This window comes from Protopterus annectens, chromosome 7.part0 (genome assembly GCF_019279795.1).
Source record: "Protopterus annectens isolate FY-2018-M chromosome 7.part0, PAN1.0, whole genome shotgun sequence".
In the NCBI taxonomy this organism is placed as follows: Eukaryota; Metazoa; Chordata; order Ceratodontiformes; family Protopteridae; genus Protopterus; species Protopterus annectens.
In genome coordinates, this window is record NC_056739.1 from 342,255,030 (window position 1) to 342,282,745 (window position 27,716).

Sequence of the window (27,716 nt, forward strand, 5' to 3'; positions counted from 1 at the left end):
CATCTTTTAGTTTAAAAAAGAAAAAATATATATTTTTTTAAACTGTAGCAAACTGCTTACTACAAATGTAATAAAAAGTTGCTACAGTTTATGCCCTGCTTGCACAGAACACTACAACACTCATACTTTAGTTTTAAAAAAATCTTCTTTTTAAACTGTAGCAAGTACTTGCTACAGTTTATACCCTGCCTGCACTGATTGCAATAGCATTTAAGTTTTGGTTAAAAAAAAAGACTTTAACCGCAAGTGCAATATCAGCTTTTAAAAGCTTGTATTGTATTAAAGAAATATCAGGATCAGCTGATTGCACCCCCAACATGTTTTGCCTGTGGTAGCTGCCCATCTCTCCTCACCCTAGCTACACTATGAACATTCCCACAGCAAATGTTAAGGTTTCCAAATACCAGGGTAAGTAACATTAATCTCAATTACTTGCCTGTTCATTCTTGCAGATATCCATATGTGCTCAGTACCCAACTGTGTTGCTGATGATAACTTTGCCCTGCCCTTTGCACATTGTTACTTATGTTGCTATGTCTGATGCACAGTATGGTCAACTTATGCATGTGTAGCATGGTCTGGTGTCTGAGTTTGCATGAATCAATATTATTGTAATGTATCTGCTTTACTAAGCCTCCTTAGGGACAGAAGATAAGTTCCAGGTCCATAGCATACCACACCAGCCTCCATCTCGCATATTCGTCACCTGCAGTTGCCTCTTCCACTGACTCTTTATCTGGATCTGCCCCTACTACCTGCTGTTCTGCATTAATTTTCTCTTACCAGTGCCTTCACCACCTTGGTATTTCTGCTTCCTCAGTATAATACTATGGAACATTGCACAGAAGACCCAAGACCATTCAGATAATAGATTGGATGGCTATAAGAGCTAACATGAAAGTAAGTTACTGTTGCCTGTTTGCCTATACTGGGGGAAGGTGATTGCTTGGGTTTGCTACATATGGGATACCTCAAGAAGCACTAGGCATCTTCCTATCCCAGAGATCTCAAGTCTTTTGAGCCTGTACTGCCACGTGCAATCACAATATGCACAGAAGTGAACCCTCAGAGGTCAACTATATCGGAGCTCAGAAAAGCTGCCACAGGGGTGGGTTGTTTAATGCCAAGGGAAAAAGTAGGCTTCCCCACAGGACCAGTAAGCTTGGCGTGCTCCCTACTACATGAATCTTGCCACAAGGTCTGAGCTCATGGGAGATTCTTGGGCAGGCCAGGAAGAAAGAGACTGTAGGACTGTTATCCAACAGGGTTCTCTGGCTCCTGCAACTACAAAACAAATGGTCTAAACTAGTGCATGTAGTGGAGCCAAAAAAAAAATGGACATAGGACTCCACCACTGGTGTGCCATGTCTCCTTTAATGTTTGTGATTTTCATGGAAAAAATATCAAGGACTATCTAAGGTTTGGAAAGATTCTATTTTGTGGATGTGTGTTTTGCTTCTCTCTTGTTTGTGCTGATGCCATCTTGGTCTCTATTGACTGTGATCTCAAACATGCACTGGAGTGGTTTGCTGTTACGCTTAACTGTTTGGAATGAAACTATACTTTAAAGTCAGAGGTCATGGTTCTCTCATAGAAAAGAGTGGAATGTTCTCTGCAGGTTAGGGTAGAGTAGCTACCACAGTGGAATAGTTTGAGTACTTTGGCATTTTGGTCACAAGTGAGGGTTGATAGGATCATTAGATTACTACAGGTACTGTACCAGACTGTTTTAATGAAGCATGGGCTAAGGAAACCAGCTAGAAAATGTGAATATATCAGTGTGGAATAAAAAAATCGCATTTTTATAGTCTTCCATACAAGAATAATCATTTATAAAGCAAATTTGCTATGACAACTAGTAAATGAAGCAACCAAAAACAAAAGCTTACAACTGGTTAAAACAAATAGCAGCCTTATCTTGGACTACTGAATTTCAAAGCAAACTTCCTCAATTATTTTACATGGGAGTAATAAAAATGAGGTGCAGGCTGTGAAGATTGGGCAGAGACAGATGAAGGCTGCCAGCCTAGTCAAATAGAATTTGATATATAATTCTGGCATTTGTAAATATAAATGCAAAATACAGGCCTATTATCTTAAATGTAAAGAAATGCTGTTACAAAAATGTGACAACAATGCACTCTACTGACCAAAGTAAAGCCTGTGGTGACCCTTTGAAGTGGACAATGATGCCGAGAAGTCTAGATGAAGAAATTATTTCTATTCTTTTAACCAAGAGTTAAATTGCTAGATTTAAACGTGCAAATGCATTTTTATTGCTATGCTTCCTGTAGCTGCAAGATAACAAAATCATGTAGTTTTTGTTAGCCTGGAAACACCAGGAAGGTGTAAGAATAATGTAATGTTTATCAGAATTGCAATTTCAATTTAAACAGAGAAAATCAGAAGGCATTAATCATTTTAACCTTGGATTATCCTACATCACCAGCACACTGCCTTATGTTCTATATGTATGTAAGTAGGATTGTAGCACTGTGTTTTCTCTTGAGAAATAGATATGATTAGAAAGTTTAGACTGTCCCCCCGGATTTACTAATCTTCCGTGCAGGACTAATCTAGTCCTGCACTGAAGCACCAGTTTAGCAGGAGGACGGCAGTGCGCCACGCATATTAATGAAGACGTGCTGCCTGACTTCCTAATCCTACACAGAGCACAGACGAGTGCAGGGGGTGTGTCTGAGAGCAGAGCTTTCAGAATAAACATGCCCCTGCAAAGCAGAACAGCAGAAACTGTAAATAAATAAGCAAAACTGCTCATAGGTGTCCGCATATCCCCACCAACAGTCCCCCATGTGTACAACAGAACAGTACATATAAATAAAACGAAGAAACCCTTTTATTTTTTTTTTAAAACCCAGAGTACAGCTAACTGTAGGTGCACGGGTTTGCCCATCGCTTAGCTACGGTTAAAGCAGTTTAAAAGGCTGAAGAGGATAACAAGGAAGATATATGCAACTAAAGCAGCACTACAATAGTGTAGTGGTCAGAGCATCCCCCCTAACGTGCAGGCATTCCTGGTTCATGTCCCACTGCAGCACATCCTGTTTTCTATGTGAAAGCTGTATATGAACATTTTTTGAAATTCTTTTGCAGTATAACCTACTAAATAACATTTAAATGTGAACCGGAGTACTGCATTAAATGCGCATGTGAAGTGTCAGTGTCATAATGAATATTGTACTAGTAAGCAGGTTTAAGCACAAATAAGCAGTAGTAAGCATATATAAGCACTAGTAAGCATATTTAAGTGCGTTTGCATGGGGGTAAGCATTGCCTACACAGATTATGCAAAGAAGAAGCTAAGTGGATGTAAGAAACTGTAACTGGAGGTTAGCATTGCTTAGCTCCATGCAAACCCATGCACACCCGCTTACAACTGCTTTAAAGTGCCTTAATCACTCTGTACCCAATGGCTCGTGTTCTGCCTAGCAACAAAATAAACAACTTCTGCAAGATTCAAACTCAGGCCCCTATACACTGCAGTCACAGTAATTAACCACTAAGCTATCATAGCAATTCACATAAATGAGGTATCAGCAAACTAATCCTCTCCACAGGAAAATCAAATCAAACATGTGAACTGAAGCTATGTACAGTGTGATGTTGTATAACCTGCCACACAACATAAATATGTGAACTGGAGTACTGCAGTAAGCATAGGTTTGAGGTGTTATTGTAATAAAGTGTAGAAGTCCCCAGGTCCTCATACAGTTTATGTACACATGAATCACGGATACCAGACACATATATAACCTGTAATGAATAATAAATCACTGCCAAAAGGCAAATATAGTGGTAATTAACTAGCAAGCAATGCCAGCCACAGCACAGCTCAACTTAGTAAGTGTAAGCAATGTGTAGGGAAGCCAATTCAATCTGCCCAGTGGTATACCTCCTTAAACAATGCCAACCTTAGGTAAGCAGGTTTGCCCATAGCGTAGTCTTTTCAAAACTGGCCAATCATGGAAAAGTGAGGGGAAATCAGCCCTACTTAAACCCAAGAGGTGGGAATACAGCTCATAACTGGTTGTAGCTTCCCCTTGCAGACACTATGGCAGTAAGGGGAGAAAGAGTGCACTTCTGGGTGCAGCACTGGTGCATCCAGAAGTCCAAGGTCATGGCTGGACTCCTAGTTAAACACCATGCAAAGAGACAAGTACCAGGGCTCCCAATATAAGGCAGAGGCCTGGGACCTTCCCACTTGTGACCTTACCAGTGCCACTGGCATACCCTGAACTGGTGAGCAGGTCAGGCACACCAATGCTGACCTGAAGAGGTGGAAGGGGGACCTCTTGGAGGAGTGGCTCCAAGAGGCTAGAGTATCGGGGATGTCCAAGCTGTGTGTAAGTATCAGTCCACTACCTGTTTAATAATGGCCAGCTCAGGTATATCATGGATAGGTATGGCTAAATATTCTTCTTATGTCCCCCACAGCTGCAATGGAGTGGGCCGCAAACCAGGAGGCCCACATCTGCCACTTGGCACAGTTGCAATGCAAGGCAGGTCAGTAATACTCATGCTTTTACTGTCATAGGAAATAAAATTAAAAGTAGTAGTAAAGTAATTGCTAGTATAAAACCTGTATTGTTCAAGGCAAGTACTGCATACACTAGAGAATATGTCAGGAAGAGTCTATTATTGTTAGTATGGCAATAAAAGTGTAATACCCTGACAAAACAGGTCTAACAGCTGGACTGTATGTGTATATTTTGATATCATATGGTAATGTAGATTTGCAATCATGTAATACTACTGTAGTATTAAGCACTGTCACCCACACCATGCACCATAATGTGAATGTGTAGGAATGCCTGTATATAGGTTCATAGGTTCATAGGTAGGTACTAGGCTATCTGCCAAAGACATTTATAAGCCTAGCCAGAATGTATTGGCTTTCGCCACCCCTTAGATTAGTTCCCTGTGCCTCTGTCCATCAGAGCCACTGAAGTGATCCCCGGGGTAAACTTTCTGTTTCCCATCCACTCATCAAGGTTTCTCTTGAAAACTGTTAGTGAGGAGTTCTGCCTAATGTAGATTGGAATCTTGTTCCAAAATATGGGAAGTCTCTGGGACAGGAATCTATCTCTCCAGCACGTCCTATTTATTGTTGTGGTTAGGTTTAGATCCCTAGAGCATGTGGCTCAAGGGGATAAGGTTTTCTTTAGGTGGAGCATGTCCATCAATTCTGGGTTGGACATGGCCTTGTATGTCAGGCAGAGATCACCTCTGAGCTGGCGGTATGCAATCGAGTACAGCTAGAGTTTCTTCAGTCGAGCTGCATAGAGCATCTGTTTGAGGCCTGTGATCCTCTTGGTGAGGTACATCTGTGATCTTTCCAGCTGTTGCAGGTGTCTTGTAAAGTACATCCCAAATAGTTGTACTCTATGATGGGTCTGATGAGTGATGAGTAGAAGGGCACAATGACCTCTTTTGATCTGGATGCAAACCCTTTTGTGATTAGGTGGGCCACATAGAAGGATTTTCTAACCACTTTGGCAATGTGATTATCAAAGGAGAGATTACTTATTACATTTTCCTCATTTAGGGGACTACCACCTATGTAGTAGTTTGTGGGTACTTTGTTTTTTCCAAAGGGGATGACTATGCACTTTTTGGCATTTAGCTTGAGGCCATGATTTTGACACCAGGTATCCATCTCAGTGAGACCCTTTTGGAGGATGTCTGTGTCAGCTGGACAGTCAATTATAGCCCCTAGTCTGCAGTCATCTGAGAACTTGGTTAGCCATAGTCCTCCTGTGCTTGCCTGTACCTCTGAGAAGTATATGCCGAACAGGAGGGGTCCTAGGATTGAGCCCTGGGGAATGCCACTTGTAACTGGTTTAGAGTCAGACCTAGCTCCTGCAACTCTCACCATGGGGATTCTGTCTGTGAGCCAATTGAGAACCCATCTTGTGACATAGGGGTTTATGTTCAGGCTGGTGAGCTTGTCTATAATACCAGAATGGGGAAAGGTGTTGAAGGCTTTTGCGAGGTCTAGGTAGGCCGTGTGTACCACCTTTCCTTCATCTATAGCCTTGGTAACTGTCTCAAAAAAGTTCACCAGGTTTAGGAGGCATGATCTGCCCTTAACAAAGCTGAACTGGGTAGGGTCCAGTGTTTGGAGGTTCCCAATGTCTTTGTTAATAAGTTCCATGATGATGCGCTCCATAGCCTTGCAGACCAAGCTAGACAGGCTTCTAGAGCGATAGTTCCCGGAGTCTGTTGTCACTCCACCTTTGTGGAGTGGAATAACCGCTGCTATGCAGCACTCTATGGGTATGTAGCCTGTGGAGAGGCTGAGTTTGAACAGAGTAGCCTGTGGAGAGGCTGAGTTTGAATAGTGTGTTTAGGTGAGGGGTCAGTTCATCTTTGAGCTCATATAGAATGCAGCCTGGGACACCGTCCAGTCCCATTGATGCTGTGTTTTTTGCTTTGGAGAGGGCTGTTTTAACCTGAGTGTCTGTGATTTCAGGGGCTCTACATTCTTCTGGTATGGTTATGGGCCCTTTTGGATGTGAGAGGGGGTGTGAAGTTTACACTGAACCTGTCTGCCAGGATGTTGGCAATATCAGTTGGTTCAGTGCATTTTCTGCCATTCTGCACTAACTCCAAGCAGATCTGAGCATTGCCACTTAGATTCCTGCCATAGCTAAAGAACGCCTTGTGGTTATCTTTGGAGTCCTTGGCAATTTTTCTTTCCAAGCCCGCCTTGGATGATTTTATGAGGGATCGTAGTTTCTTACTGATACTTATCAGGGATGTCTTCCCTTCTTGGGATTTTACTCTTTTCTGTACTAGTTTCCTCCTTCTATTGTATAGCTTGTTTATGGCAGGGGTCCACCAGACTGGTTTCCTTTTCTTGGAGGAGAGAGTCTTGGTTTTGTTTGGGATAGGATGATCCATGCATTCTTGTAGGTGCCCGTAGAATGTATGAGTAAAGTATTTTGCAGCTTGGACAGCGTTATCCTTTAGGATGGGGGCTTTGAAACTTTCCACCTCGGACTTAAGTAACGTGAGGTTTGCTTTTGAAAAGTTTTTCATGGTGGTTTCCTTGTCCAGGGGTGGGGGTGGAATGTGGATATCCAAAGTGATTTGTTTATGGTCAGATCTAACCAGCGAGGGGTTGACATCCAGTGTAGAACACCAGTCACCCATGTTGGTGATGACCAGGTCCAATATGTTGTCACCTCTGGTGGGAGTGTTGACCAGTTGATCCAGGACATTTGAGTTTATAAATTCTAGGAAATGTTGGGCAAGGGAGTTAGTACTTGAGTAGTTCTCCCAGTTAATGTTTGGGTAGTTGAAATCACCCAATATTAGGGTGTTTGGTAGGACCTTTATATCTCCCAGTGTTTCCAGAAACACGGAATGGGGTTCCTGGGACATTGTGGGTGATCTATAGCAAGCTACAATTTGAATTGCAGTTTTGCCCATTGTTAGTTGCACGTGGATGATCTCTGAAGCATCATGCTGTGCCATTAACTTTAGGTGTGGGTATCCTTGATGAATATGGATACTCCCCCAACTTTTGTATTTCTGTCCGGGTTCTGTGGCAGAAATGTATGGTATGAGTTGTAGCCTGGTAGTGCTGGGGTGCTCTCTGGAGCCTTAAACCAGGTTTCAATTACTGCACATATATAGATTTTCTCCATAATGAGGAGTGCCTCGAGTGCATGCATTCTGAGGTTTAGACTTCTGGCATTGAGTACATTAGAAGAAATCAAATCAAAACAGCTTCCGGGGTAGGAGCCTCTTCAGATTCAAAGTATTATTCCGTAGACAAACAGAATGAGGCTTGCCACAGCACAAAATAACTTAGAACATGATTTATTAACTGCAGTGACAAAAATAAAGTAAGCGCCTTCACGTTTTACAACGCGTCATCAGACTTTCAAGACTATTAACAACTTTAGTCTCCTTTATATACCATAATCCACCTTCTATTTAATTAATCAATCAAACAATCAACTGATCATGCAACCATTCACATTTTAAAGCAACAAACATATACATGTATCTTATGCATATATAAAAAATATTTTTTAAAAAACATATATTTAACTATATTGGTAAAACATATAAAATATGAAATATATGAATATACATACATATATAAGAGAAATATATAAAATTCAATAACTCATATATACATATAAAACTACTTGGAACCTAATGAGCATAGGGACGTGCTGCTAAAAATGGTTTTAAGGTTACTTTTTCATTTAAACCATGCCCCCTATAACTCTGTAACCTTATTATCCATCTATTTTCACGTTCTTCAGTATAGTTCTTTATATCTCCCAACCTATTTGTTACTCCAATTAATTCAGAAACATTAAACTTGAATTTATGTGCCATCCCTTCGTCTAAAACATGTCAGGCTAAAGCATTGTGTTCATCTTCTCTATTTATTGCATAGAGACGTTCTCTAACCCACTCCCTAAGACTCCTATTGGTCTTCCTACATAAAAACATGAACAAATCTGGCAGACAGCTATGTATACTAAATTCCTTGATTTTTAATCAACATAGAAATTGAGTTTATATTCATAGTTTGTGTCTGGATGTATAAATTGATCACTTCCTGACATATATACACAGTGATTGCAACTCCTACAAGGTAGCGTGCCCTGTCTATTTGATCTCACAAATGTGCCCTTATTGTTGCTATCTTCATAACATAACAGCCTCTTAAGTGACTTCGTATTTTTATATGAGAGCGAGGTTTATGACCCACTACTTGAGCTATTCTCTCATCTGTAGTGAGTATCCCCCAATTCTTTTCTATAATTCTTTTGATTCCTTTATTCATGTTTGAATATGGAATCACTACTCTATTCTCATTATTTTGTTGATTATTACTATTGCTATTATTCGCACCATTCCTATACGAATATGGTTTCCCTTTTCCTTTTCTCACTGAATTATTTATTTGATAAACAGACTCAACTTCATGTTTACTATATCCTCTTGACATTAAATCATTCACTAGCATGTCTTGTTTCTTATTATAACTATCATCACTTGTCGTAAGGCGTGACATTCTCAAAGTCTGTCCTTTCACTATATTATGGTATATATGCTGGGGATGCATACTATTTCTATGTAACATATTATTCTTCCGGCATGGTTTTCTATATATCTCTGAATGTATCTCACCATTCATCTTAATCACTTTCACATCCAAAAATTCATTCATCTCATAAGAATGTTTCTGTTCAAATTTCAAAAAATCTGTAGTACCATTGATATATTAAATGAAGTCATTTAACTCCATTTCTGTGCCTTTCCAGATTAAAAACACATCATCCACAAAACGTTTATAAAATTTTATGTGTTTGTTAAAAATAACATTTGATAGAACATATGCGTTTTCCCAATATGCCAACACTAAGTTGGCATACGAGTTAGCAAACAGGGTGCCCATTGCAACCCCTTTTCTCTGTAGATAGTAACATTCTCATGTAAGAACACATTATTGTTCAATACTAATTCAAGTAAAAGCTAACATCTTGATGACTGAACTTCTAGATATTCTTTTTTCAATTAAAAATAATCTCAAAAATTCCATTCCTATATTGTTTGGAATTGAAGTGAAAAGGGAGGCCACATCCAATGTAACTAATAAATCAGCATGTGCCTCTTCATTATTCAAAATATAAGCACCATGGCTTTCCAAAAAATCTTGTGTGTCTCTCAATATAGAAATAGCGTAATTAACTACTGGTCGAAGTTGCTTCTCAATAAATATAAAGGCAAAAGCAAAATAAAGTAGGAGGAAACACAAATACAGTAAAAGCAGATGAATAAAGTGCAATTTTTTTTTGTTAGCAAAGTGCAAGGAGAGAGGAAGGAAGAAACTAAGTGGGTTGGCCTTCTCAAATCTTCTCTCTGTAGAGTGAACACTAGTGAGAGGTGTAATCCCCAGAGGTCATTTAGTACAACTGAGTAACACATAGATAGTAAGCAGGGGAAATGCAGACAACAAAACTCGAATAGAATATGCAAGTGAGATGTGAACTGTTGTTATTAGCACACACAGCCACAGTTTGAATCCTGCCAGTGGTAGTAGTCTGCATACAGAATTATACACCATGACTGTACAGATATGCCCAGACTGTCTATTAAAGGGGCCCATATCTAATGCCAACATGTCCCCCTGGGAAATCAGTGGGATGGTCCCAGATGTATAGGCAGCAAACAGGAAATACAACTAATTGACACACATCTATGACAACAAACCTGGCACACTAGCAACTCCCAAATACCTTATGTGATTAAGAAGCCACGTATGTCCCATTTACACCCCAACTTGTTAAGCTGTGGTCAGAGTATGTACAGTAACAGAATGAGATGTATGTGTTTAATACTAATGTGTAATCTGGAACCTTGTGTGGCAACAGTCAGGTAGTGCTAACGACCAATGCTCCCACAGGTACATTGGATACAAACACTGTGCTGTGAAATACAGACCAATATAACTTGTACTGGTACCATCCACCCTGGTATTGTAGAGGATTGTGAGTGTTGCAGTTTCTCTTAACAATAAAGTATCAGTGTTCACTGTCAGCCACACTGTGCTACATAATATAATGGTGTAGGAAAGCATGTATATGTGTGTGCCAGGTCACTAAAGGTGGAAGACGGTGATAGTCTAGATATGTCCAGGCATACCAGCATGTGGTCAACACATGGCCAGAGTCTGTGCAGAAAGAGTTGGATAGGATAGTGCAAAACATCAACCCAGAATCCCACCGTATGTTTACAAACAGTTAGTAAGTGTTAATGAACATTCCCTCCACACGTATACCAGGTAAGAGGTCGATACTGCAGGTAAAACTGGTTCATGTGTAATGATGTTGACAGCATAGCAGTGTCCAATATAGGTCTACAGGGTAGTTTAGTAACACTTGTAAGGTACAGATAGCACTGACTAGGAAAGTAATGTGGAGTATAGGAATATAATACTTGTTAACTGACAATTTTCTATCACCCTACCTTATCTCCAACAATAATCAACATACCCACCTCAACTGGTATGTACTGTCTCTGATAATGGCCAGTCGTTTGATAAATATTCCAATGGTTCCCATACATGTGCCATATTGAATTATTCCAACATTGCTAGCACACTGCCATCAACGTACCTGCATGCTGTTCGTATTATGACTGTGGTCCCATATATGCATGTGTTCTGTTTGCTATACAACTGTTCCGTATCTGGTGTCTGGGTTAATGGAAATATCGATGCATGCTGTTATACCTAACCCTGGAATGTGTTGACTATAACTAACCCATATGTGATGTTGAAATCTAAACACTATAGCATGCTTGGGAAGGCCGGTCCCAGCGGCCCCACCTGTCCCACCTCAGCTGGCCAAGGCACTGGGCACCAGCATGTCTGGGGCCCAACCTCGCACCTCCCTGTCCATTGGTCCTGCACCACCTTCGGGTGGAACTGCCTCAGGGGATGGGGCTCCCCCCCCATGAATGGGCTTGGATTGGCACCTGTCACCCGTGGCCAGGTTGGGTTCCTGGTGCCTAGAACGATCAATGACCAGGTCGGTGATCTTCTATGCCAGCTTGAGGGTCACATGTCACAATTAGAGAATCGGCATGGCTCTGGGGTGCAGACCCTAGCACAGCCACCTTCGGGGCTGTGAAGGTGCAGTGGTGACTGCCCATGAGTGGGGACCTCAGTCCCACTGTTACCACTAGGGGGCTTGTGGGCTTCCGATATCCCAACACCCATCCCCATCAAGGTGTTCAGCCCCACGTGTCATATACTGCTCCTGTATGTGTCTTGTGTGTCTTGTCTGTTAACCTACCCAACCTACCTCCCCAAATATACCTACTACCCCTCCCCAACATCCCACTCCCACCTGAAAAAAAAAGGCAATCTGTTCCCACAAAAAAAATCTCTCCCCATACATAGCTGTCCATTTCGCATACGTGTCCACTGGACACATGTAATCTGGTCTAATTGGCATCACAGTGAATTGTTGTTGTCCTCACCCATCTCCCAGGGGTTCAAGTGTCCAAATCTACCTCCAAATACAATGTATATGCACAGCTGTTGCTGTAGAAGAAACGGGCAGCTATGGACCTTCCCTACAACCTTCATGCACATCCCTAGCTATTTTCCCTACTGTCTTTCCCTCCTTGTGCCCCTTTCTTCACTACTTTCCTATTAACCCCTTTTTCTTTTCTTTTAAAGAAATTAGCATGGGAGTAAATGGGAGTAAGCACTTTTAAACAGCAGTAAGCAGGATTAAGCCTGTTTGCGCGGGTTTAAGCAATGCCTACACAGGTCAAGCAATTCAGGAGATAACCAAGTATAAGAAACAGTAACCGTAACTCAGCAGTGCTTACTGTCACGCAAACCTGTGCAAACCTGCTTACAACTACTCAAGAGTGCCTTAATCACACTGTATCTAACGGCCCTTGTTCTACCTAGCAACAAAATAAACAGCCTCTGCTAGGAACAAACGCAGGACCCTGCACACCATAGCCAACGTGATTTACCACAAAGCCATCTCAGATATACACATCCTTGATGTATTCACAAACATATAATCCAGCCCAGTCATTCAACAGTACAGAGACTATATTCCAACATGTAGATGTATGTGTTTGAGTAAATATATTAATGTCTAAACAGGTACAACATATTGATGTATGTGTATGTGAATATATATATATATACATATATATATATATATATATATATATATATATATATTAACATTTAAACATGCAAATCTATTGATATATATGTCCACATCTACATGTCTAAATATATACGGCAGGTTATATATATGTCGGCAGATATATATATATATATATATATATATATATATATATATATATATATATATATATATGTATATACAGACATACACATGTAGATAACAATGGGGAAATAACGAAAACATATATGTCCTCATGCAACGTTATTGGGGTTGAGAGGCCCCACACACTATACATCTGGTAAGAATAGGTATACCCCACCCCCAGCCAAGCATGTCCCCCTGTAATACAGTACCAAGTGTTGCAGATCACATAACCAGGACCAGACATGGCATGGCCATCCCTAGGATACATATACACAGACATATATATATATGCAGATACAGGTATATTTGGCGCAAAACCAAAACCCCCTCAACAAGACAGAAATTCCTAGAACTACGCAATAGAGTTAAACAGCTAATAAAATGGGACAAATTCCAATACTACCAGTCTGCCCTGGACTCCTTCCAACACAGCCCCAAACAATTCTGGTCCTCCATAAACTCCATCCTCCACCCAGGTAAAGTCAGTACCCCTCCTCCTAACATCCCTCACTCCTCCAAAAATATTGCTACCTCATTCAACACACACTTCACACAAACCATACTATCACTAGCTAAACAACACAACCCCCCTCCCCTCCCCTCCAACCCACATCTTCAACTAGTAATATCCCCACTGCCTTCTTTTTTTCTCCCGTACCTACCTCCAACATAAAAAAAACTCTAAACTAAACTTAAGCCCACCATATTAGCAGCAGACATCCTCCCCAGTGAATACCTACAAATCACAGCTGATGCTCTGGCCTACCCAGTATCCATCTTGATTAACCGATCTCTGTCAGAAAGTTACGTTCCCACACTGTGGAAAGTATCACATATAATTCCCCTCCACAAAGGTGGCTCCTCCACAGAACTAACCAATTACCGCCCCATAGCTATTCTCTCTCCACTCTCCAAAATATTAGAGAGATGCACACATTGTCAGGTCTCAGACTACCTCCTTACTAACAACCTCCTTTCCAATACTCAGCATGGTTTCCAACCAAACCATAGCACCACCACTGCCTTACTCTCCTTTACTAACACTATCCTTCAGCATAAAAACAATGGCTATCTCTCCTCTGCTACTTTCCTAGACCTATCTAAAGCATTTGACATGGTCCCACACAAACAACTCATCTCTGTCCTCAATAACCTATCCTTCTCTCAATCAATCACCAACTGGTTTCAGAGTTAACTGTCTGACCACCAATAATCCATTGTATGGCAGAATGACATATCTCCCCAACTACCTGTCTCCATAGGGGTTCCCCAAGGATCCATCCTTGGACCCCCACTCTTCTCTATTTTCACCAATAATCTAGCCTCTGCCACCAAACATGGCACACTCATACAATATGCAGATGACTCAACCATCATCTGCTCAGCCCAGTCCCTACCCAAACTGCAAAAAGTCACACAGGAAGCCTTTTCCTCTGTTGAAACTTAGTTATCAGATGATCAATTAATACTCAACCCAACCAAAACTAAACTACTCATCTTCCAACCTACCAAACATACTCAAAACAACTCTCACTTTAACATCACAGCAAAAGACAACACCACTATATACCCAACTGAACACACCAAATTGCTAGGAGTAGAAATAGACAATAAACTAAAATTTGACATTCACATATCCATGACCATAAAAAAAGTCCACAAAAAACTAGGAACGTTATACAGAAATAAGCAACTTCTCACCAAAGCAGCAAATATTTCAATAGCAAATTCCCACCTTATCTTCACCCTACTTTATGCCTCTCCAATATCTACCAACCTAAGGCAATGCGATCTAAACAAGCTAGAGACCTGCTACAACAAAATCGCCACATTTGCCACAGGGGCATCTACCATAGTCACCACTGTCTCTCACTTGCTGCACTGGGCTGGCTTGAACTCCCTCACCTCCTTCAATGGTATCAGCTATCACTCGCCCACAAACTAGTAAACCATCCACTAAATGTCTCATCCCTCCAGAATCTACTCCAACCCTATCGCAACACCAGACCACTAAGATCCAGCAACAAAAAATCACTTGCAGATCACTAAAGCCAATAACTCTGCTGGTGAAGCACTATTCTCTTGCATCATAGCCAAATTATGGAACTCCCTCTCACCCACAATTACCTCCATACCACCATGCACCCACTTCAAAACTTTACTAAAAGCGCACCTAAAAACATGCTGGCTATGCCCTTGCAACTCCCACTCTAATATCACCCACCCCATCCAACCACTACCTTTCTTTCCACCCCACTAATTACCTTGCTTATAGCAAGCTCAGATGCTCATAAGCCAAGTAATCACCAATAATCTAGCCTCTGCCACCAAACATGGCACACTTATACAATACGCAGATGACTCAACCATCATCTGCTCAGCCCAGTCCCTACCCAAACTGCAAAAAGTCACACAGGAAGCCTTTTCCTCTGTTGAAACTTAGTTATCAGATGATCAATTAATACTCAACCCAAACAAAGCTAAACTACTCATCTTCCAACCTACCAAACATACTCAAAACAACTCTCACTTTAACATCACAGCAAAAGACAACACCACTATATACCCAACTGAACACACCAAATCGCTAGGAGTAGAAATAGACAATAAACTAAAATTTGACATTCACATATCCATGACCATAAAAAAAGTCCACAAAAAACTAGGAACGTTATACAGAAATAAGCAACTTCTCACCAAAGCAGCAAATATTTCAATAGCAAATTCCCACCTTATCTTCACCCTACTTTATGCCTCTCCAATATCTACCAACCTAAGGCAATGCGATCTAAACAAGCTAGAGACCTGCTACAACAAAATCACCACATTTGCCACAGGGGCATCCTACCATAGTCACCACTGTCTCTCACTTGCTGCACTGGGCTGGCTTGAACTCCCTCACCTCCTTCAATGGTATCAGCTATCACTCGCCCACAAACTAGTAAACCATCCACTAAATGTCTCATCCCTCCAGAATCTACTCCAACCCTATTGCACCACCAGACCACTAAGATCCAGCAACAAAAAATCACTTGCAGATCACTAAAGCCAATAACTCTGCTGGTGAAGCACTATTCTCTTGCACCATAGCCAAATTATGGAACTCCCTCTCACCCACAATTACCTCCATACCACCATGCACCCACTTCAAAACTTTACTAAAAGCGCACCTAAAAACATGCTGGCTATGCCCTTGCAACTCCCACTCTAATATCACCCACCCCATCCAACCACTACCTTTCTTTCCACCCCACTAATTACCTTGCTTATAGCAAGCTCAGATGCTCATAAGCCAAGTACTTATTATACAGCAGGAACTTCTTATTGTAACATTTGTTAATGTCTGTTATGTACTTCATAGATAAAGATTCTAGTTGTCTACTGACGTACTATGTTCTTCATCTGTAAATATGTTTGTAATTAGTTGCTATGTTAAATTGTTAATCGCTATCTAATCCAATGTAACTACTGTTTGCTTATTTTAACTGTGGAGCTTTTCTCCCCGGGCCTCCGCTGAAAATGGACCTATGTCCAGTCAGACACTGCAGGTCAACAAATGTAAATAAATAAATAAATAAATATAATATAGATATATATGTAACTACACATACACACACAGAGATATGTACAGTAAGATACATATGTAGTACGTGCACACAATATGGAGCCGCCAGTATTCCTACAGTCACCATCTTACCAGTTGGAGACTGTATGAGCCACCCACACTAATGACGTTCATAGCCTGCAACATATACCCACAGAGATATAAAAGGGTATAGCACCACACACAGGTGTGCATAAATGAATTTGAAAGCTTTATTTGTGTACTATGACAGTTGTAGATGCCATGTCATATAGCTGTTTAGACACTGACATCCATATGAACAGTGTAATTCAACTGTGAAACAGTTATACTAAGACAGTAGTCTGGAAAGGTTGACATATGTTGCCGCCCAGGCCAAGGCCTTCAAGTAGTACAATAGCAATGACAGACTGGGCCACAGCATACTAGAAAATCAACAGTACGTAATGCAGATGTATAGATCAGCAGCCTCTATCTACACTCTGTACACAATCCCTAGGGGGTACAGAACCCAGCTGACACAATGGGATGTATCTGTTACATAACAAGGCATACCTGACACCATCACAATCACACTGACAAACAGAACATTCCAAATGGCAGGAGGCAGTAGGCCTGCATTTACCCAAGGTGGATTGTATGGTATTGTACATCCAGATACCTTAAGGCAGCTTACCCCAGATACCCACACATGTTGTAACAGCTTAGGTTAGTCATGGTGCACCCCCCTACACTCACTAATACTGGGCCATATACCAATGTTACATACACTGGCCTCTGGAGTGTATTAGGGCAGACATGTATTGTGTAGGTGAAGCCCACACACATATGGCCCCAACCCCCCAGTATGTGTGGGGGACACAACAGCAGTGGAGTGATGGCAAGAATGACAGCATGACAGCATGACGTACACACATCCCACTACATAACAACCCCTGACAGGATGTCATATGTGCAAAGCCTGGTATGTAGGTGGAGGATAGAGGCTGGAACACAGGCACATATGTGTAAAACTGTTGTCATACAGTAAGCAAGATATGTATATGTGTACATATCTATATGGATATATGTATACTTATATATACATATATGCTCACCATATGTCCTGCACATGGAGTGGAGCCCTACCTCAGCCCCAATAGTCCCAACCTCTCAGTGCAAGGGGATGTCACGTATGTAGTGCAGGTATATTTGTAGACTATTGCTATTATAGTAGGGATTGTCTTCACAGAAATGGTGTGTGTGGGAGGCCATATCTGTTGTTAACATGTGCGCCAGTGGCTACTTATAGACATCCTAAGGTCATCATAGTACAGTACCACTGCTAGCACAGTAACACCCCTGTGGACTACAGCTGTGATATGGCCTATATATGTGGAGAGGCTGACACACTCTGGTCAGTCCAGGGGTATAGACAGAACCTCTTAATGCAAGACATTTGGACCAGGCCTGTCAATGTGGATGTTAACAGCCATGTAGATGGGTATAACATGTACATGTACATACTGGTATACATTTGTCCCCATAGGTTATGCATTCATACACCCCTGTCTGCCCTGACACATAATAACTGCTGGTACAGAGGTGCCATAGCCACATACTATCCACTAGTTAGTGATATACATCTGAACAGCATCCCACTGCTTTATCTGACATACATGACTGTTATGGTAGCCTGGCAACAGTACATCTGGCAAGTATCTGGACAAGACATCTCACTGGATAAGTACAGTAAGCTGCTAGGCATGTAACAAAGCACAGTGCAGGCTACAGGCAGACTGACTCAACACTGGGCTACATCTCCTATGTGGGAATACACATGTACCTGCATAGATAGCAGGCTCTACAGGCATGTCACATCACAGAGTAACAGACACCTGTGTGAAAGTGCATAACCACAACCAATGTGAACACAGCCACAGCCACATATTGTAAGCTAGCATACTATTACAGTATATGGACTATCTGATGTACACCATCCTCATATGAGCCACTCACACAACAACCCTACATATACTGGGCTGCTACACAGTGTGGTCTGATGGCTGTCTGTGGTTTGGGACATGTGTGTGTTCGTCCCTACAAACATGTAAGCTGATAGGGTGAAATACAGTGGAGCAGCATGTAACATCAGATAGAACAGGACCAATAACAATGACATCTACCACAGTCTCTACACAGGCCAAGGTACATATTCATTATACACACACTGTCGATTATTACCAGACTTACACATACCTCAATACTGTACACACAACCACAGAATTCCCAGGCTATGTCCCCAAACTTAACCCCTACTATACATAACATGTGTAGCAGTCTGATATCTCACTGGCTTGTTATCAGATATGCTGTCAATGAATATGATGTACAGAACATATGCACCCCCTGCTGCATGACATATGTACAAAGGTTGACAGAGTTGTGGCTGGAGGCACAAACACAGGGCCAATATTGACATGTCAGTGTGATAACCTCATATATTTCCGATCGTAACAGGGTTTGATGCAACATGTGTCCTATGAGGGATATGACATCAGTAACTCTCCCGACAGTCACCATCTACTGACTGCAGTCCTCACACTACCTGCTGCAGATGAGAGATAGGTGCTCTGTGGGTAACACAAGGAACACAAGGCACCACACACTGCCCAGTCTGCAGATGACCCTACAGATAGGGATTCCTCATAAACATAGCACCAGCATGACAAGTATTAAAACCTGTATGACAGCCATATCCACACACACCCTGTTAAACCAATATTACCTCAACTGCAGTATAGCAGCACTTACAGTCTGTAGTCAAGACAGGCACATCCTCCTCCTGTGTGTTGGCCTGTTTCCACAGTGTATGTTGTCAGAGGTAAGTCCCCAATCCATCTATGATGTTGTTTGCCAAACAACAGATAGAGTTCCTGCTCACAGTGAATGAAAAGGCCCAACACCAACATGATGTTCCTATATATTGGAGTGTGTTTCCATGCAATTGGCTATGGGAATGTTACCACAGCTGTTCCACATGCAATCAGCTAGAGGAGTGCTGTAATCCATGCAGAGGCCATCAGCTGATCATGAGAATCACTGACAATACAAATGCCGCTGCCTAAGCAAAGCAAGTGTAAGTCTCCACATCCACCAGAGAGGGAGTGAGAGAGGCAGACATAGGCAAAGATAAGTCAGGGTGGGTTGGGAGAGTAAAAGGTAAGCATGTTTGTGTCACACATCTACCAGTCCAGAGTATCAAACCCCTGAATGACTATGTACTGATATCACATCTGTTATCCCTGGTCGGTGGATATTGTGATTTATACTAGGGGCACCATATAAGAAATTTTAAATGCCCACTCAACATTGAGTCCAGTTGTTACACACTCACAACCACCTCCACACAGGACACGAATGACAAACATCGACACATTAAGACACACACACATACACCTGTCACATCTGGGATTATAACTCCTACCTAACTAGTTATGACTCTACAGCACTATGCAATTATAGAACACACCACAGAGATTACTGAAGTACTCTTTCCCCAAAGGTTTATTTCACAGTGAGTGACATCAGCAGAATTGCCAAAGTAGGACAAATGAATTGTAGTGAGTGTGACTAGCCAAACATGCATTGCTCTCTACACAGGTATAGGGACAGACACAAAATTGTCCACAACTCCCGTTTGTGAGAATAGTACCCCTAGCAGAGTTCTATATCACACTACAGCATTACACTGTTATAGCATGCACCACAGAGACTGCTGGAGTACTCTTTTCCCAAAGGTGTACTTCACAGTGATTGACATCAGCAGGATTGCCAAAGTAGGCCATTTGAATTGTATTAAGTGTGACTAACCTAAATTGCCCTAATTAGTCTGTATGCATTAACCGCTGTTCTGGTCAGAACAAAAATAACCTGCCTTTGCAGGTCATGAACCCAAGACCCTGTACACTATAGTCACAATAACTATCCACTAAGCCATCACAACAGTACATGAAATTGAGGTTTCACCAAAGTAATACCTCCATAGGCTAATCAAACTGAACATGTGAAAGGAATGTATATACAGTTGTCTGTAAAAGACCTCTCCAAAGCCAACTTCATGCTACTCAAGGCAGAAGTTACAATGTTTGTGACACCCATGGAGACAGAAGCTGACAGTTCAACTGATGAATCCTGCACTAAGGCACTATATAAGAACATCCACTTGTGCATGATTCCTGACATCCCACATAGAACAACGATACTCACCTCCCAAATAAGCAAGCCAGTCTGGTGGTCTCCTGCCATTAACAGAATATACAGCAGAAGGTAAACACTGTTGAAGAAAAAAGGATAATCCAAGGATAAAAACAACTCTCTTTCCAGCCCCAGTAAGACGTTGAGATCCCTCATGGAATCCTTCAAAGCTGGTTATATAGGTTCATAGGTTCATAGGTAGGTACTATGCTATCTGCCCGAAGGCATTTATAAGCCTAGCTGGAATGTGTTGGCTTTTGCCTCCCCCTTAGATTAGTTCTCTGTGCCTCTGTCCAGCAGAGTCATTGAAGTGATCCCTGGGGTAAACTTTGTTTCCCATCCACTTGCCAAGCTTTCTCTTGAAGAGGGTTAGCGAGGAGCTCTGCATATTGTAGATTGGAATCTTGTTCCAGAGCATGGGATGTCTCTGGGACAGGAATCTATCCCTCCAGCATGTCCTACTTATTGTTATGGTGAGGTTTAGATCCCTGAACCATGTGGCTTGAGGGGATATGGTTTTCTTTAGGTGGAGCATGTCCATCAATTCTGGGTTGGACATGGCCTTGTATGTGAAGCAGAGATCACCTCTGAGTAGGCGGTATGCAACCGGAAACAGCTGGAGTTTCTTCAGTTGAGCTGCACGGGGCATCTGCTTGAGGCCAGTGATCAACTTGGTGAGGTGCTTCTGTGGTCTTTCCAGTTGTTGCAGGTGTCTTGTAAGGTGCATCCCAAATGGGGTATTGTACTCTATGATGGGCCTGATGAGTGATGCATAGAGGGGCCCAATGACCTCTTTCGATCTGGATGCAAACCCTTTTGTGATTAGGTGGGCCACATAGAAGGATTTTCTAACCACTTTGGCAATGTGATTATCAAAGGAGAGGTTACTATCTACTTGGGTCCCCAGATCCCTTATTACTTCTTCCGTATTTAGGGGGCTACCACCTATGTGGTAGTTTGGGGGTACTTTGTTTTTTCCAAAGGTGATGTATATGTACTTTTTGGCATTTAGGTTGAAGCCATGGTTTTGACACCAGGTATCTGTCTCAGTGAGACCCTTTTGCAGGATGTCTGAGTCAGCCGGAGTGTCAATTATAGCCCCTAGTTTGCAGTTGTCTGTGAACTTGGTCAGCCATAGTCCTCCTGTTGCTTGCCTCTAAGAAATATATGCCGAACAGGAGGGGTCCAAGGACTAAGCCCTGTGGAATGCCACTTGTAACCGGTTTAGAGTCAGACCTAGCTCCCGCAACTCTTACCATGTGGGTTCTGTCCGTGACCCAGTTGGCAACTCATCTCGTGACGTAGGGGTTTATGTTCAGGCTGGTGAGCTTGTCTATAATACCTGAGTGGGGAATGGTGTTGAAGGCCTTTGCAAGGTCTAGGTAGGCTCTGTAGACCACCTTTCCCTCATCTTTAGCCTTGGTAACTGTCTCAAAGAAGTCCACCAGGTTTAGGAGGCATGATCTGCTCTTAACAAAGCTGAACTGGGTAGGGTCCAGTGTTTAGAGGTTTCCAATTTCTCTGTTAATGAGATCCATGATGATGTGCTCGATAGCTTTGCAGACCAAGCTAGTCAGGCTTATAGGGCGATAGTTCCTGGGGTCCGTTGTGGCTCCGCCTTTGTGGAGTGGAATAACCATTGCTGTGCACCACTCTGTGGGCATGTAGCCTGTGGATAGGCTGAGTTTAAACAGTGTGTTTAGGTGAGGGGTTAGTTCATCTTTAAGCTCGTGTAGGACACAGCCTGGGACACGTTCAGACCCATTGATGCTGTGTTTTTGGCTTTGGAGAGGGCTGTTTTCACCCGAGTGTCTTTAATTTCAGGGGCACTACATTCTTCTGGTATAGTTATGGGCCCTTTTGGGGGTGAGAGGGGGGTGACATTTGCACTGAACCTGTCTGCCAGGATGTTGGCTATATCGGTCAGTTCAGTGTATTTTGTGCCATTCTGCACTAACTCTGAGCAGATCTGAGAATTGCCACTTAGATTCTTGACATAGCTAAAGAATGCCTTGTGGTTATCTTTGGAGTCCATGACAATTTTTCTTTGAAGCTAGCCTTGGATGATTTTATGAGGGAATGTAGTTTCATGCTGATACTGATCAGGGATGTCTTCCCTTCTTGGGATTTTACTCTTTTCTGTACTAGTTTCCTCCTTCTATTGTATAGCTTGTTTATGGCAGGGGTCCACCAGACTGGCTTCTTTTTCTTGGAGGAGTGAGTCTTGGCTTTGTTTGGGATAGCACGATCCATGCATTCTTTTAGGTGCCCATAGAGTGCATTAGTAAAGGATTTTGCAGCTTGGACAGCATTATCCTTTAGCATTGGGGGCTTTGAAACTTCCCACCTCAGTCTTAAGTAACTTGAAGTTTGCTTTTGAAAAGTTTTTCACGGTGGTTTCTTTGACCAGGGGTGTTGGTGGAATGTGGATATCCAGAGTGATTAGTTTATGGTCAGATCTAACCAGTGAGGGGTTGACCTCTGGTGTGGAACACCAGTCACCCATGTTGGTGATGACCAGGTCCAATATGTTGTCACCTGTGGTGGGTGTGTTGTCCAGTTGATCCAGGGCATTTGAGTTTATAAATTCTAGGAAATGTTGGGCAAGGGAGTTTATACTTGAGTAGTTCTCCTAGTTAATGTCTGGGTAATTGAAATCAGCCAATATCAGTGTAATTGGTAGGACCTTTATGTTTCCCAGTGTTTCCAGGAATGCGGAGTGGGGGTCCTGGGACATGGTTGGTGATCTGTAATAAGCTATAATTTGAATAGCAGTTTTGCCTATTGTTAGTTGCACGTGGATGATCTCTGAAGCATCGTGCTGTGCCACTAACCTGGAGGTGTGGGTATGCTTGATGAATATGGATACTCCCCCGCCTTTTGTATTTCGGTCTGGGTTTTGTGGCCAAAATGTATGGTATGAGTTGTAGCCTGGTAGTGCTGGGGTGCTCTCTGGAGCCTTAAACCAGGTTTCTGTTACTGCACATATATCGATTTTCTCCATACTGAGGAGTGCCTCGAGTGCATGCATTTTGAGGTTTAGACTTCTGGCATTGAGTAGCATTACCCTCAGATTTTTGTTACTTGTGCTATTTACGGCGGCGGGTTTGTCTTTTGACCCTTGCCTAAAAAAGGTACTATGGGGGGGGGGGGCAAAAGCCTTGGCCAGTATTCGAAAGCCTGAGGGTGACAGGTGCAAGCCATCTCTAGCGAAGCAGCATGGCTTGTAATTTTTGTAACTGAAATTGACACAGATTCCACAGACAACCACACAACATTCTATAGATATGTCCGGAATCTGACTGGCAATGCTCAGAAGTGCTCTGAGCTACAACAGAATGGCATTACATAGACTGCTCCCATGGATTATGCCAATATCCTGGCAGATTGATTTAGTGCCACATTCACCCCCTCTAACCCCCTAAAGGGCCCATCTCAATATGAAAAGAGTTCCATTGCCCAGTAATCATGGCCACACAGGCAGAAACTGCACTATCCACAGCTAAGAATACAGCATCCAGGGGACCAGGTGACATCCTGGGCTGTGTACTACATGAACTACAAAATTAAATGGCAACTCACCTGTCATGTGTAATCATAGCCTCGCATCAGGCCTGGTGCCCACTGAGTGGTACACAGCTGCAGTTATCCCACTCCACAAGGAGGGATCCAACTTGGATCCCTGGAACTATTGTCACATCAGTCTGACGAGCCTGATCTGCATGACCATGGAATGCATTATCAGGGAAGTTTTGAATGCAGACATTGGCAACCCTCAAACACTGGACCCCACACTGATTGGCTCATGGAGGGCCAGTCTTGTCTCCTGAAACTGATTGACTGTTTTGACTCAGTCTGCATAGCTGTTGAAGTGGGTAAGACAGTCCACAAAGCCTATGTGGACCTCACTATGCCCTTCAACACCATCCCCCAGTCTGGAAACATAGTTTAACGTACAAATACGGCCATACATCCCTATGCCACTCGATGGTTTAACACATGGCTTACTGACAGAACCCAAACTGTAGGTGTAACTGACTCCAAATCCATCTCTAAACAAGTGACAAGTAGAGTACCTTATGGTTCAGTCCTGTGACCACTGTTGTTTGGCATCTACATCTCTGAAGTATAGGCCAACAGTACGGGACTCTCGCTAACAAAGGTAAAAGATGATTGCGAAATGGGAGTCATTATGAGCCTGACTGTACTGCATGATATTTTACTGATACCAGCCTGACATCGTACAGGTGGAATGGAGTACTGTTAACATCTTGTGCCCTTGTCGTGTAAGGTTCTGGTTATGGGATCTGCAACAGTTGGTAGTGTATTGCAGGGCGGATGTGTTTGGCTGTGGGGGAGAATACCTATTCGTGCATGACATATGTTGTTTGTGCCTGTCAACCCCATTAATGCTGTATGTGGACATATATGTTTCTGCTATGTCCTACTTTATCTACAGATGTATGTCCGTATATACCTATATAGATATAAATATCTGCTTATATATGTGTGTATATATATATATATATATATATATATATATATATATATATATATATACAAATACATATATCAATATGTTGTATCTATCTAGACATTAATATATTTTCACACACACATACATCTACATGTTGGAATACATTCTCTGTACTATTGAATAACTGGGCTGGATGATATGTTTGTGAGCACAGCAGGGTTATGTATATCTATGAGGGCTTAGAGATAAATCACTTTGGTCATGGTATGTGTGGTCCTGGGTTTGAGCCTAGCAGAGGTTGTTTATTTTGTTGCTAGGCAGAACAAGGGCCAATGGTTACAGAGTGATTAAGGCACTTTAAAGCAGTTGTAAGCAGGTTTAAGCAGGTTTGCGTGGAGGTAAGCACTGCTAAAGTCTGGTTACAGTTTCTTATACCCAGCTTCTGAATTGCTTAACCTGTGTAGGCATTGCTTAGCTCTGTGCAAACCCGCACAAACCTGCTTACAACTGCTTTAAAGTGCCTTCATCACTGTGTATCCAGCAGGCCATGTTCTGCCCAGCAACAAAATAAACAGCTCTTGCAAGACTCAAACCAAGGACCCAGCACACAATAGACAAAGTGATTTACCACTAAGCCATGACAGGTGCAAAGTGATTTTATGTTTTCAGAAAAATATCATCCAGTCCAGTCATGCAACAGTACAGAGAATGTATATCAGCATCTAGATGTATGTGTGTGTAAATATATTAATATCTAAACAGATACAACATATCTAGATATGTATATATATATATATATATATATATATATATATATATATATATATATATATTAATTTCTAAAATGATATACATATATATCAATATATATGCACATATATACATGCATATGCCTAAATCAACACATATAATGTGTCTACACCTATATGTCTACATATACACAGCATGTTACATATGTGTATGCAGATATATATCTATGTAGGTATATACGGACATAGTTATATATATGTTAGCAGATATATATATCTACATAGGTATTTATGGCCATACATCTGTAGATAGCAATAGCAGATTAACAAATACACATATGTCCACATGCACCATTAATGGGGTTGAGAGACCCCACACACTATAGTATATGCCTTGTACGAATAGGCATCCCCCACAGCCAAACACATGTGCCCTGCAATACACTACCCAGTACAGTCTGTCTCCCATAGGACATGTAATATGTGGAAGCCATCAACATCCCCAGGATACAGATACACAGACACAGATATGCAGATATATATATATATATATATATATATATATATATATATATATATATATATATATATATATATATATACATACACACACACACACGTGACTACACATTCACACGCAGATATATGTACAGTAAGATACATATGTAGAAGGTGCACAGAATATGGAACAGCCACTATGCCTACAGTTAACATCTGAACAACTGGACACTGTATGGGCCACCCATACAAATGTTAATTGTTGCCTGCAACATATACAAACTGTGCACTTTACTGACTTGGTAAAAAACAACAAAAAAGCAAGTTAGCTGCTTTATACTTCACAAAGACCAATTTATTGTAAGCGCTTTCATCGAGGCACATGCCCCAACTTCATCAGACAACTCAACAGCCATAAAAACCTCCATTTTATACTCAGATTCAACATAATTAAACAATTAAACAGTTAAATCCTTGATTGAACCATTAGTTAAAACTATTTAATATTTAAAGTGCCCTTGCTTCCTGACTTACAGTTTATTGCAATGCCTTAGAAGCTATGGCAACAGTATAAAAACTTGTTTTTACAGGTTATTAAAACCCTCTAATAAATATATATATATAATAATATAAAATCATAAAATACTTACTATTACAAAAACCTTTTGTTTGTATTTATATTCAATCTAAATATTGAAAAATCAGAAAAATCAGACAAAATGATAGGCACCTCTAAAGGACCCTAACTATCTTTCATTATATAAATACCATATAAATCCATGACTTGCATAAATAATTAAATATGTTAAAAATGTAAGTTAGATACGATAAACATCAGTTTGTGTATAAATATAACCTATACTAATCTAATAAACTTAATAGCGAAAGTATTAGTTTAAAAACATATGCTTTAAGTTAACATTTTATCAGAAAGTGCTTTTAACTTCAATATACATTTTATAGAAGCATATTCATTCAGCCCAGGGGGTGTATGTGCTGATGCCCGAATTTGCCACATAAGTTCACATTCCTCTAATCTTAATTCCCATGGTCCCCCTCTTAGATTAGGTTCAACTTTCTGAATTACTGTAAAGGCAAACTTATTTGTTGGATTCTCAGCTATGTGCTTAGCCAGGGCATTTGTCAGAATTCCCTTTTGAATATTATATTGGTGCTCATAAACTTTCTGCTTCAGCTTTCTTTCTGTTTTGCCTATATAAAATGACGGGCAAAATTCACATAATGCTATATATACTACTCCTTTTAACGGGCCAAATATAAGGGCATGGGCAGCGCAAAGACATGTCTAAAACCTA